Consider the following 13,639-nt stretch of genomic DNA (forward strand, 5'->3'; position numbering starts at 1 on the left):
CTAAGAAGTATCATGAATAGTGTACCCCTTATAGTGTGCCCTCTTACAGTGCCAGCCACAGTATGCCCCTATAAAGTATCATAAATAGTGTACCCCTTATAGTGTGCCCTCTTACCGTGCCAGCCACAGTATGCCCCTATGAAGTATCATAAATAGTGTACCCCTTATAGTGTGCCCTCTTACAGTGCCAGCCACAGTATGCCCCTATGAAGTATCATGAATAGTGTACCCCTTATAGTGTGCCCTCTTACAGTGCCAGCCACAGTGTGCCCCTATGACATATCATGAATAGTGTACCCCTTATAGTGCCAGCCACACTATGCCCCTATGAAGTATCATAAATAGTGTACCCCTTATAGTGTGCCCTCTTACAGTGCCAGCCACAGTATGTCCCTGTGAAGTATCATGAATAGTGTACCCCTTATAGTGTGCCCCCTTATAGTGCCAGCCACAGTGTGCCCCTATAAATTATCATGAATAGTGTACCATTTATAGTGTACCCCAAAGTATGCCCCTATGAATTTTCATGAATAGTGTGCCCCCGTACAGTGCCAGCCATTGTATGTCCCTGTACAGTGCCAGCCATTGTATGTCCCTGTACAGTGCTAGGCATTGAGTACCCTCCACATATTGCCAGATACAGTGTCCTGCATACAGTGCCAGCTATAGTGTGCTGTGTGCCCCCTGAAGTTTGACAGCCATCGTGTGTCTTTTCCATACAGGTCCAGCTGTAGTGCAGCCCCCTATACAGTGTCAGCCATTGTGTGCCCTCCATATAGTCTCAACCACAGTATGCCCCATATAGTGCCATGCATATCATGCCCCCATACAATGTCAACCATAGTTCTCCCATTCATATAGTGTAAGCCACAGTGTGCCCCACTATACAATGTGCCAGTTGTACAGCAACATTCATAGAGTGCCAACTTCCCACAACCTACCATCTGTATATGCTGCAAGCCCTGAAGGAGCTGAGGATGAGAGTGGTAGTGGCTCTGGCTGCAATTATCGTTCACGGTGGCAATCTCACACTGATGCCCACTAGGGCCAGGGAAGTCATAGGAGGTCGCACCCTTTCTTCCCTCTGGGAACACCCTGATGTTATGGCCCTGCCTGATGGTAGTTGGGGTGCCTTTGGTGTTGTGGGTTTGGTGCGGGTACAAGGCAGAAGGTGTATATGCTGTGGCCGGCAAATGGTGCTGGAGTCAGTACCCAGGCCAGTTTTATAGAAAATAAACAAGTCTCTCTTCACTGAAGTGCAGAATAGAAGTTGTATTACATCCGATAGCATCACAGTTGCAAACAATTAACAGTTTGCCAGATAGCAATGTATGAATATAGGCCAGGATGGGGGTTGTAGTACTACTTCCCTCTGTCTCTCCAAAGTCTCTCTCTGCAGAATCTAAGGCTGGCAATATTATTGTGTAATGATGGCTGTAATTCTCAGATAAGGTATACAGGATTAAGATACGGCTGGCCAGAATCGTTTCCATGTGTGAAGGTGTATTAGCAATGTCCATCTCACTGCAGTAAAGTCTCCATCTGCCTTAAACAGCAAATACCTTACTGACTCCAGTGCTCAGCCGCGCAGATTCTGGACCTTGTAGTTCTTTCTTTTCTCCTTATTTCTGGAGTACTGTGACGTGGAGATGGTTTTCTCTCAGTAGATTTCTCAGAGATAGTGGTTCTCTGGGATGAAGGCCTAGTCCTCTCAGGAGGGAGCACATGTAGCTTCCTCTGACTTCCTGCACTAGCACACTACACAATAAGCTAGGGTCGGACCTAAGTCCAACACCTAACTTCCTACAGGGGCAGAGTCAGGATTATTAACCATGGCTGATCCATACAAACCTATTCTGTTGTATTACAAGGCACATTAAATAACATTACATAACAAGAACAGTTTGCAAGTACCCTTTTCTGGGGTACTGTAGACAGTGGTCAACAGTCCTGCTTTTAAAGGGATTGTCAGGATTTTTCAGAGAAAATCTCACCAAACCTTGTCCAGAAATGGGTGTTCTCGGACAAATTTGTGGCAGGCCCAGGGCACGGCCCTTGGATACTGGAGTTTTTTTCATTTTTCTTCCCTGACTTCACGCAGCCATAACTTTTTTATTTTTCTGTACACATAGCCATATAAGGGTTTGTTTTCTGCAGGACAAGTTGTACTTTCTAATGCCACCATTTAATATGGTATACAATGTCGTGGGAAGCGGGGGAAAAAATTCCAAATCAGGTGGAACTAAAAAAAATGCAATTCCACCAGTTTTATGGGTTTTGTCCCTACGGTATGCAGCAAAACTGACCTGTGCCCTTCATTCTCTGGGTCAATACGATTACAACTATACCACATTGTGGCAAATCGTCTTTTTTTTCCATTACGCCATTCACCGTATGGGATAAAAATATTTGTATATTTTAATAATACAGGAGTTTTCGGACGTGCCCATGATGTTTATATTTTTTATTGTTTATGTATTTATTTTTTATTCTAGGGAAAGAGGGATGTTTTTTCATTTTTTTATTTTTACTTTTTTTTAGCCCCTCTAGGAGGCTACAATACTGACTAGTTCCATCGAGCTACAGTATAAGCTGAGTTTGGTGTTATCCTATGTTGGCCTGTCATCTGCAGGCCATCATAGGAACTGCAGCTCTAATATGCTGGGTCTCTTCAAAGAGACTTAGTGTATTAGATCAAATACTAGCTGCATGGGGGAGCCAGTCTTAACTCGGACTTGCGTGCTTCCAGATTTTTCGCTATTTAGATGCTGTGGTAGCTCTTGACCATGCTATCTAAAGGGTTAAATTCCTGCGATCTGCGATTATTTCTAGTCGCAGATAAGCCGCAGGCCTCTGCTGTTGGAAACATCAGAAACCCGCTGGCTATAGCGCCTGCTGCACGTGTGAGAGGGTGCCATGTTTAAAGACCCTCCCAGCGCCATACATGTACTGAGAGGGTTAAATGCCCTGAATGTACCAACACAAATGTTAGTAAATATGTCATCTGCTATTTATAAGCCTTGTGACTTCATATGGCAAAGAAACCTTTGGGCCCCTCAGACACCAGGGCATTTAACCCTCAGTACATGTATGGCGCTGGAAGGGTCTTTAAACATGGCGCCCACTCACACGTGCAGCAGGCGCTATAGCCAGCGGGTTTTCATAAAAAAAAAAATGTTTACCCATTTCCCTGGAGTTCTTCTCATCCCCTCACAACATATCACTTCCTGTGTCAGAAATCTGTTGATAGAGGTCCTAGCTTTAGAGTTAACACCCTCAAAAAATCTACTTTATCATGAAGAGCTGAGTAAATTGATATATAATTTTATAGAAAAATATTCAGTATAATATGTAATTCCTACATTTAAATCTCTGCTTAAAAGTCTGATGGGAGGAGTCAATCAGAATAGCTGTCAATCATCATGTAGGACCGCCCTCCAGTCTCGAAGTAAGCCAGGATTTTCATCACTAAATAAGTTCTACTGAATCTTTTCCCATAAAACTATAAATATATATATATATATATATATATATATATGTATAATATCGCTCAGTTCCTGCTGCTCTACAAGACAGTGCAATCCGATATCTACAGTATGGTACATCCCCATTAAGAGGAACCTGAAGCATATAGAACTTTCATGATCCAAAATTCTTTTAACTTTTTCCTGCAGTATGATATATCATTTTCCACCACCGCAGCTCATATCTATACACACTTTGCAAGACTGATCTTCCTAAGCTCGTTATAACAGAGTCATGCTATCTGGTCAGTCATGAGAACATCACTTTAATGAGGATAATAAGCTTTCCACTCGTTCACTCCCCATAGAGTCTTAAGGTAGCACCCACTGCTGGAGAACATAATGTAGAACTATAGACAAATTAGGCTTAATTAGAAAGTTCAAGGAAATTAACAATCATCTTAAAACTTTTTCTATGATCTACTCTTCCACATAATGAGCAATTCCTACATGGAGGAAAGGAATTTAAAGCCGCAGGGGGCAGGTTGCACAATAGGGAAGGGGTTCTCTAATTACAGAAATATTCTGCTGAATCTTTAAGAACTTAAAATGTGTCTTCTGTCCGCATCTTAAAATCTTTCTTTGTCCTTACAACATTTGAGGTTGTAGATATGCAAATTGGGCTGTGTGAATGCCTACTGAGGAATGTTCTCCAGAGTAGTTCTTCCAATTTTAAAGTGGCAACTATCCTTTGCCATTTTGGAGATATAGAGGAGTCTTCTATTCATCCAATCTCACCCGTGTATAAAAATACCTACAGATACTCCTTACTCTCTCTTTCCTCCCCATTTCATGTCTTTTAGTCTTGTATATGTGATTACCATAGTTATGAGTCTGTGTTTTTCATGGATAAGTACATATGGTCATCCTACACTGATGGGTTGTGGTGCTTCGAGGCCTACTAAGTTTCATAAATATGGAAGAACCTATCATAAAACACCTACTATTTCATACAGATGTGAAGAGGGCCTTTCTCAAACCATCAATGTTGAGAAATGGTCCAATTTGGTTGGTTTTTTGGAACTCTGGCTTGAAAATGGTGGTAGCCCTTTGACCTGGTGGTAGATATTTTAAGGACATTGACACACCAAAGAAAGAAACATTAAGGCAATTCAGTCTAAAAGGATTACGTAAATATTTGGAATGTAGTGTCCTTGACCTTGAGGAAAAAGATAGCATCTTCCTCAAATAGCCTTAACTTGTGTTCCTTTAACCCCTTAAGGGCACCGCCATATTTCACCTTAAGGACCAGGCCTTTTTTGCAAATGTGATCAGTGTTACTGTATGTGTGAATAACTTTAAAAGGCTTTTACTTATCCAGGCCATTCTGAGTTAGTTTTTTTCGTCACATATTGTACTTCATGACACTGGTAAAATGGAGTAAAAAAAATGCATTTTTATTTATAAAAAAAATCTCAAATTTACCAAAAAGTTGGAAAAATTTGCAAATTTCCAAGTTTCAATTTCTCTACTTTTATAATACATAGTAATACCTCCAAAAATAGTTATTACTTTACATTCCCCATATGTCTACTTCATGTTTGGATCATTTTGGGAATTACATTTTATTTTTTGGGGACGTTACAAGGCTTAGAAGTTTAGAAGCAAATCTTGAAATTTTTAAGAAATCTTCAAAAACCCACTTTTTAAGGACCAGTTCAGGTCTGAAGTCACTTTGTGAGGCTAAGGGTACTTTCACATTAGCGTTTTTCTTTTCCGGCGCTGAGTTCCGTCCTAGGGGCTCAAATCCGGAAAAGAACTGATCAGTTTTATCCTAATGCATTCTGAATGGAGAGTCAGTCCTTCAGGATGCATCAGGATGTCTTCTGTTCAGTCTTTTTGACTGATCAGGCTTTTCAGAAAAACGTAGCATGCAGTATTTTTACCTCCGGCCAAAAAGCCTGAACACTTTGACTGAACGCCTGATCAGGCTTTTTTCCCATTGACTTGCATTAACGCCGGATCCGGCCCCGTGTGTTCAGTCAAAACGGATCCGGCTTTTGCATGTTAAACCCGAAAAATGTGAAAAAAAAGTTAAAGTCCATAAATGGCGGATCCGTTTTTTCCAATGCATTTTTCCATTGTGATCGAAAGCCTGATCAGGATTTAAATGTAATCCGTTTTCACACGTTTTTCCGGATCCGGTGGGCAGTTCCAGTGTCGGAATTGAACGCCGGATTAAAACAACGCTAGTGTGAAAGTAGCCTTACATAATAGAAACCACCCAAAAATGACCCCATTCTAGAAACTACACCCCTCAAGGTACTCAAAACTGATTTTACAAACGGCGTTAACCCTTTAGGTGTTCCACAAGACTTAATGGCAAATGGAGATAAAATTTTAGAATTTCGATTTGTTGGCAAATTTTCCATTTTAACCAATTTTTTCCAGTAACAAAGCAAGGGTTAACAGCCAAACAAAACTCAATATTTATTGCCCTGATAATGTAGTTTGCAGAAACACCCCATATGTGGTCGTAAACTACTGTACGGGCACACGGTAGGGAGTAGAGGGAAAGGAGCGCCGTGTGGTTTTTGGAAGGCAGATTTTGCTGGACTGGTTTATTTACACCATGTCCCATTTGAAGCCCCCCTGATGCACCCCTAGAGTAGAAACTCATTAAAAGTGACCCCATCTAAGAAACTACACCCCTCAAGGTATTCAAAACTGATTTTACTAACTTTGTTAACTCTTTAGGTGTTCCACAAGAGTTATTGTCAAATGGAGATGAAATTTAAGAATTTAAATTTTTGGTAAATTTTCCATTTTTATCAATTTTTTCCAGTAACAAAGCAAGGGTTAACAGCCAAACAAAACTCTCTATATTTATTGCCCTGATTCTGTAGTTTGCAGAAACACCCCACATGTGATCGTAAACTACTGTACGAGCACACGGTAGGGCATAGAGGGAAAGGAGCACCGTGTGGTTTTTGGAAGGCAGATTTTACTGGACTGGTTTATTTATACCATGTCCCATTTGAAGCCCCCCTGATGCATCCCTAGAGTAGAAACTCCATAAAAGTGACCCCATTTTGGAAACTACAGGATAAGGTGGCAGTTTTGTTGGGACTATTTTTAGGGTACATATGATTGCTCTATATAACATTTTTGTAAGGCAAGGTTACCAAAAATAGAAATTCAGAAATTTAATCTCCATTTGCCATAAACTGTTGAGGAACACCTAAAGGGTTAATAAAGTTTGTAAAATCAGTTTTGCATACCTTGAGGGGTGTAGTTTCTTAGATGGGGTCACTTTTATTGAGTTTCTACTCTAGGGGTGCATCAGGGGTTCTTCAAATGGGACATGGTGCCAAAAAAAAGGCCATCAAAATCTGCCTTCCAGAAACCATACAGTGTTCTCTTCCTTCTGCGCCCTGCCGTTTGGTCATACAGCAGTTTACGACCACATATGGGGTGTTTCTGTCAACTGCAGAATCAGGGTAATAAATATTAAGTTTTTTTGGCTTTTAACCCTTGCTTTGTTACTGGAAAAACGGATTAAAATGGAAAAATAGCTGTTTTGGCACCGTTTTATTTTATTTTTTTAACTGTGTTTATCTGAGGGGTTAGGTCATGGGGTATTTTTATAGAGCAGATTCTTACGGACACGGCGATACCTAATATGTCTACTTTTTTATTTATTTTAGTTTTACAAAATAATATTTTTGAAAATAAAATGTTTTTGTTTTAGTGTCTCAAGTCTGAGAACCATATTTTTTTTTCGTTTGTCAGTGGCTAAATGAAATTAAAATTGGGGAAGGGGATTATAAATTTAGTATTCCATGGAAGTGTGGTACTCCCTGAAGCAACCAATAATGCAGAGGCCCGGATGATTGGGGCACGTGTCACACTGGGTGGTGGTGTCCTTTCGTATCCCCCTCCTGTGACACACTCTGCACCTTTTTTGAGTCAATCCCTTCTTTCCAGTATGGGAGACCACACCTGGAAAGTGTTGGCCAGGGAAAATCCGGGCGCCTCCAGTTCCCGAGGTACTCCGGCATGCTCTTTCCCGGTCAGAAAAGATCAGGGCCTTGAGGACTGCCTCATAGAACTGGAGGAATGTCCCTGTGCTGCCAGCGCTCCGGGACAGCACAAAAGAGTTGTACAAGGCAACCTGTACCAAGTAGACCGCAACTTTTTTGTACCATGCCCGGGTTTTGCGCATGGCATTATATGGCTTGAGGACTTGATCAGAGAGATCAACTACTCCCATATACCAATTGTAGTCAACGATACAATCGGGCTTGAGGACCGTTGCCGCGATACCTCGCACAGGGACAGGGGTGATGCCGTTACCATGAATTGTGGACAGTACAAGGACATCCCTCTTGTCCTTATATCTGACCAGCAACAGGTTTCCACTGGTAAGGGCATGGGTCTCACCCCTAGCGATAGGTACCTGGAGGGGGTGGGTAGGGAGGCTGCGTTGATTTTTCCGCACAGTCCCACAAGCGGATGTGGATCTGGCGGCGAGGGACTGGAACAAGGGGATACTAGTATAAAAGTTATCCACGTAACCCTTATCCAGCAGTGGGTACATAAGGTCCCACACAAGTTTCCCGCTAACACCCAGAGTGGGGGGACATTCTGGGGGTTGAATACGGGAATCTCGCCCCTCGTACACACAAAACTTGTAAGTGTACCCTGAGGTACTCTCACAAAGTTTGTACAGCTTCACCACTTAGAGGGAACATACTGGCGGAAAATGAGTCTCCCCTTGAAAGCAATGAGAGACTCGTCAACCACGACCTCCCTTCCAGGTATATAGGCCTCCAAAAATTTGGCCACAAAGTGATCGATGACTGGCCTGATTTTGTACAGGCGGTCATAGGCAGGATCACCTTTGGGGGGACATGCTGCATTATCTGCATAATGCAGACATTTCCGGCTGGCCTCAAACCGGGTACGTGTCATGGCCGTACTGTAAAGTGGGGTCTGGTAGAGGATGTCCCCACTCCAGTAATGCCTGTCACAGTTTTTCTTTACTAGGCCCATGTGCAGCACGAGGCCCCAAAACATCCTCATCTTGGCTGCACTGACCGGAGTCCAGCCACCGGCCCTAGCCAAAAAAGGAGACTGGGTGTTGAGCAATGAACTGTTGGGCGAACACGTTTGGTTCCTCCACCATCAGATTCACAAAGTGGTCATTGAAAAAAAGACTAAAATAGTCATATTCAGTGAAGCCCACTTTGGGAATCTGGATTCCTGGTTGGTCAACAAAATCAGGAATCACAGGCTCAAAATGCTCTGGGGTGCACCATGCAAATTCACCGGTAGGGGGCTCCGGTGAACTTAACTGGTAGGCCGGAAAACTAGTACTAGTGTGGGCCACAGGGTTCCTGGCATGGTGGCCCCCTTGCTCCGCCTGGCGGTGTCTCTGCCACCTTGGGGGCTCATCATCATCGCTAGATGATGAGGAGGACACGGATGATGAAAGGAAAGTGGGGTCATCCTCGTCCTCACTGGGGCTCTCTGAGTTGGAGGCAAGCTAGGCGTATGCCTCCTCGGTCGAGAACATCCGGCGGGCCATAGGGGAGTGTGTGTGTGTGCGTGTGTGTGTGTAAATCTTTATTTAGTGTGCGTGTGTGTGTGGGCACGGGTGTTCGAGTACTTATCCCTAAAACTAACAGAAAAAAAAACGAAATAAAAAAAAGCACAAAAATGTAAAAAAAACTAAATGATTCAAACACACTGATCAGCCGTCCGAAGCTGATGAGCGTTGGGGTGTGCGATGCGCTAACAGTGGCCGGACGCTAAGAGTGCCGGCCACAGTCAGCGTACGCAGAAAAAGAAGAAAAAAACCAGCTTGCGCCCCAAAAAATTGGTGTGGGGGGAGGCAAGGGGGCAAGCTGCGGCACCCCTGGGGGGTCTAGGATCACACAGCTGTGCTGTGGACCCCAGACACCTTATGCAACAATTTCCCTGAATATCCCTGCCTAACCTAACCTTTCCCTAAGTACCTAAGTACCAGATGGCACTGTGGAGGGTCAGAAGGGGGGTGCTGGGCACAGATGGGGGTGCTGGGTCAGGAGATCCGACGCTGCTCCTCTCTCCTCGCTCCGCGACACAGAAAGGAGGAGGAGAGGAGAGCTGCAGCAAGTTAAACCTCCCGTCCACCCTGCAGCCAATCAGAAGCGATCCTGAGAGGTGATGTCACCATCACCTCTCAGGATCGCAGGATGGTGATTGGTGGTGTATTATCACACCACCGATCACCATCCTGTTCCGGGTTATCGGGTCACCAGAGACCCGAATAACCCGGAAACGCAGCAAACCGCAGGTCTGAATTGACCTGCGGTTTGCCAGGGTCGCCGATACAGGAGGGGTCACAGGACCCCCCCCTCCCGCATTGTCCCAGGGTTCCGGCTGATTGATTTCAGCAGGCACCCAGTTCGATCACTGCCCGCTGAGCGGCGGTGATCGGAAATACACATGACGTACCGGTACGTCATGTGTCCCCAACAGGTTAAAGGGAATCTGTCACCTGGTTTAAGCATATTAAAGTGTTACTACTGCCATGTACAATAAAATACCTTATTTCTTGCTGTAGTCTTCATTTTTTATTTCATGGTTTCATTAGCGATAAAACCCACTTTTTATGTTATGCAAATGAGTGTCCAAGGTGCCCAGGGGGGCGTTATTATCCTTCTCTGGAGCCCAATAACTCCCCCCTACAGTGTCCAGCCCCCCCTCCTTTAGAGCCCAAGCACGCCTCTTCCAGCATAAGTAACTGCCCACACCCGAACTCTTTGCCGCCGCCCCTCTCCGCTATGTGATTATTTGGATGTAACTACGCCCACAGATTCCTTGAGTCCGCTCGGTGAAATCCCACGCAGGCGCAGTACCGCGGACTGCCTGCGCTTGCGCAATGTAGAAGCTCCTGAGGGCAATAGCTTAAAATTTGTCACTAGGCTCGGCGCATGCCCAGTGACACATTTGAGGCTGTTGCCCTCAGGAGCTTCTACATCGCGCAGGCAGTCCACGGTACTGCTCCTGCGTGAGATTTCACCAAGCGGACGCAAGGAATCTGTGGGCGTAGTTACATCCACATAATCACATAGCGGAGAGGGGCGGCAGCAAATAGTTCGGGTGAGGGCAGTTACTTATGCTAGAAGAGGCGTGCTTGGGCTCTAAAGGAAGGCAGGCTGGGCACTGTAGGGGAGAGTTACTGGTCTCCAGAGAAGTATAATAACGCCCCTCTGGGCACCTTGGACACTCATTTGCATAACATAAAAAGTGGACAGGTGACATATTTCCTTTAATCCACCAAGTCCCTCAAAAGGTGAAGACCCTAAGAGCATCACCTGAAGTTGCCTGAGCGTCCTTTGAGGATAGCCTCTTAAGTCTGTGCATGTACTCCTGGTACTTGGCTGATGGTAATGGAGCCCTGCCCCTGACAATCTCTTGTGAACCTGGCTTTGGAGATCTTTTGCCACTATGGTTGATGTTGAGAACATCCAGGTCTATTTTCTTTTATAATGAAGAGATTACTGTTTTTAATCACCCACCTATTCAAGGATATCATTGGGGGTAGCAGAAACCTACCGGACACCTACCAAGGTAACTGTAAAATTCCCTGAAGAAAACAATGTAATTTTACTGTACATCATTGGTTTCCCTGTCTAATTGGTGACCAGTGCAGCGAGCCCAGCGAGGGGAGAAGAGGAGAGGATAGGAGTGATAGCAAGACTGGTAGTTGTTACTCCCTCTGATGCTTCCCTTGGTTGTGTAGTGATGCAAATGGTGTATGTACCCATGATAGTGATGAATTGTAAGGGTTCCCTGCAGCATTGGAGGCAATGATGAGGCAGTGTGAACAGTAGAACAGTTCTCTACTTGCAGTAAGGTTCCAATAAATCATTCACGACTTTTATGACATCTGTTTAATGTGCCAAACCGTTGCCAACATGTTTCACTGAATTGTGTGAATCTGGTTCTTTGAACTGTTCTAAATGTTTATTTCTTAAAATGACAAATAAAAACTTTAAAAATAAATAAAAAATCATTCACAATTCCTAGCAGGCATGAACTGTCAGTTCCCACACAATATGCAATTTTCACAGTTCCTACAGGCTTCACAGCTGCAGTAACAGTCAATAGGCAAAGATGTCTCTTCAAAGCAATTCTCCTCACACTGTATACCTCCAGCTATCTCCAGCACAGTCATCCAGAAATAGGAGTACAACACTTTCTCTTGTAAGATGCAAACATAGGGAGGATTCCAATGTCAGACTATGCTCTGCATCTTTATGACAGGTTGCTGTACTTGCAGTGGCTGGGTTTGGGGTGGCCCCAACGCTACACTGGGTCCCTGGACGTGTTGATGCTCTCCGGAAGGGATGGTAAGGCGTGGTGCACCCCAATGGGAAATAGGTCCAGAGTGTCAGGGTCTGCAGTTAACCAGGGTGCTTCTTTACTGGAGACACTCAATTGCAAACAATACAGGTGAGGCATAGGTTGGCTTCTCCAGTCTCCTCCCTGGCAGAAGAAGGGTTTGATGCTGAGGAAAGACCTGAGCTAGCTGTCCCTCTCTCTCAGAAGGCTGGTACCCTGGTCAAAGGCTGGAGGCCCATGGTCTGTAGCTTAGTAGTCCGGGTGGCTCCTTGATCATAGGGCAAGGTGACCCATGGTCTGTGGCTCAGTGTTCCCATCTCAGTATCTTCTTCTGGTCACTCATGCAGACTGGAATGAGTCTTCCCTCCAAGCACTGGTCCCTAACTGCAGAACACTAGGGGGTTTGACTGCCCTCCTTATATATTTCTAGCTGGACTGGAACCTTCTAATGGGAGGTATGGAGTGGAGAAACGTAGCACAAACAGTTACAATATTACCACTCCCGTCTGTCATAGACTTACATTTGTTTTGGATCTGGTCGAGGTACCAGGTAGGTTGATGTACTGCTCCAAATTAGTAGAAAATTGTCTTAATGTGCACAGAGAAATCAAACTCTGACACACCCATTGGAGTCAAAGTTAATCTCTAGTTTAATTTCAAGTGTTCACACAGAATATACCCTCCCGGTGGGAGGTGACTAAATGTGGTGCATTTTTTAGTGGTTACTGGGAAGCAATAGCAAGCATTCAATGGGTTACTCTTACACTTCTTTTTCATCAGGCTGACTTAAGAAATCATCTAACAGCGCAGCTCCGCAGCCCCCTCATTGACGTGTACCTTGGGCTTTGGAATGCGCTCCTTCCCCCCTTCCATCTTCAAGCTGGTGAGAAAGCTGTGTGTGCCTGGTGATACTTCCAGGAAGCAGGATTTTTCTACTAAGCAGTGTCTGAGCAGTGTAGTGCAAGTGTATAGAACAAGCAAGTATCCATACTGTTTCAATAGGTTTAGTTGAAAGAAGAAGATCCGACCAAATTTAGACGGCGCTGATGCAGAAGAAAGACTCCGTGTTGAAATGTTACCATATAGGTAATCTTTTATTCAAAGGTCTACGCGTTTCAGGGGCGGACTGCCCCCTTCATCAGGACAATAAAACTTATTGGTATAAAATCAGGATGTCTGTAATGTCGGGGCACTAAACATTAAACGCTGATTGTGTGCCGCGATGTCTGTAAGGGGAAAAAAGATGTTGGTAGGCGCGAGGTGCCATCCAGAGACGTTATGTGTCGATCTGGTATATCTTCTGATCCGCTGGTCGACAGTGTAGTGACTGCCGGGCGGGGGAGCATTACAGACATTACAGACATCCTGATTTTATACCAATAAGTTTTATTGTCCTGATGAAGGGGGCAGTCCGCCCCTGAAACGCGTAGACCTTTGAATAAAAGATTACCTATATGGTAACATTTCAACACGGAGTCTTTCTTCTGCATCAGCGCCGTCTAAATTTGGTCGGATCTTCTTCTTTCAACTAAACCTGCTTTATCTCTTTGACCGTGAGCGACGGGAAAAAGGGCATAGACCAAGGCAGCAGATGCAGATCCATCCCCCGCAGACTGGACGGGAATAAAATTCCAGCAAGGTGAAGCATAGGTGTTGTGACTCTTCACAACACTACATGGTAAGCACAATCAGTGTAATTCTGTATCATTGTCTGTAAGGTTCCACACAAGAGGCGCTGCCTCCTTTTGGTTTTTTCTTTTATATATACTGTTTCAATAGTC

Source organism: Bufo gargarizans, chromosome 6 (genome assembly GCF_014858855.1).
Source record: "Bufo gargarizans isolate SCDJY-AF-19 chromosome 6, ASM1485885v1, whole genome shotgun sequence".
In the NCBI taxonomy this organism is placed as follows: domain Eukaryota; kingdom Metazoa; phylum Chordata; class Amphibia; order Anura; family Bufonidae; genus Bufo; species Bufo gargarizans.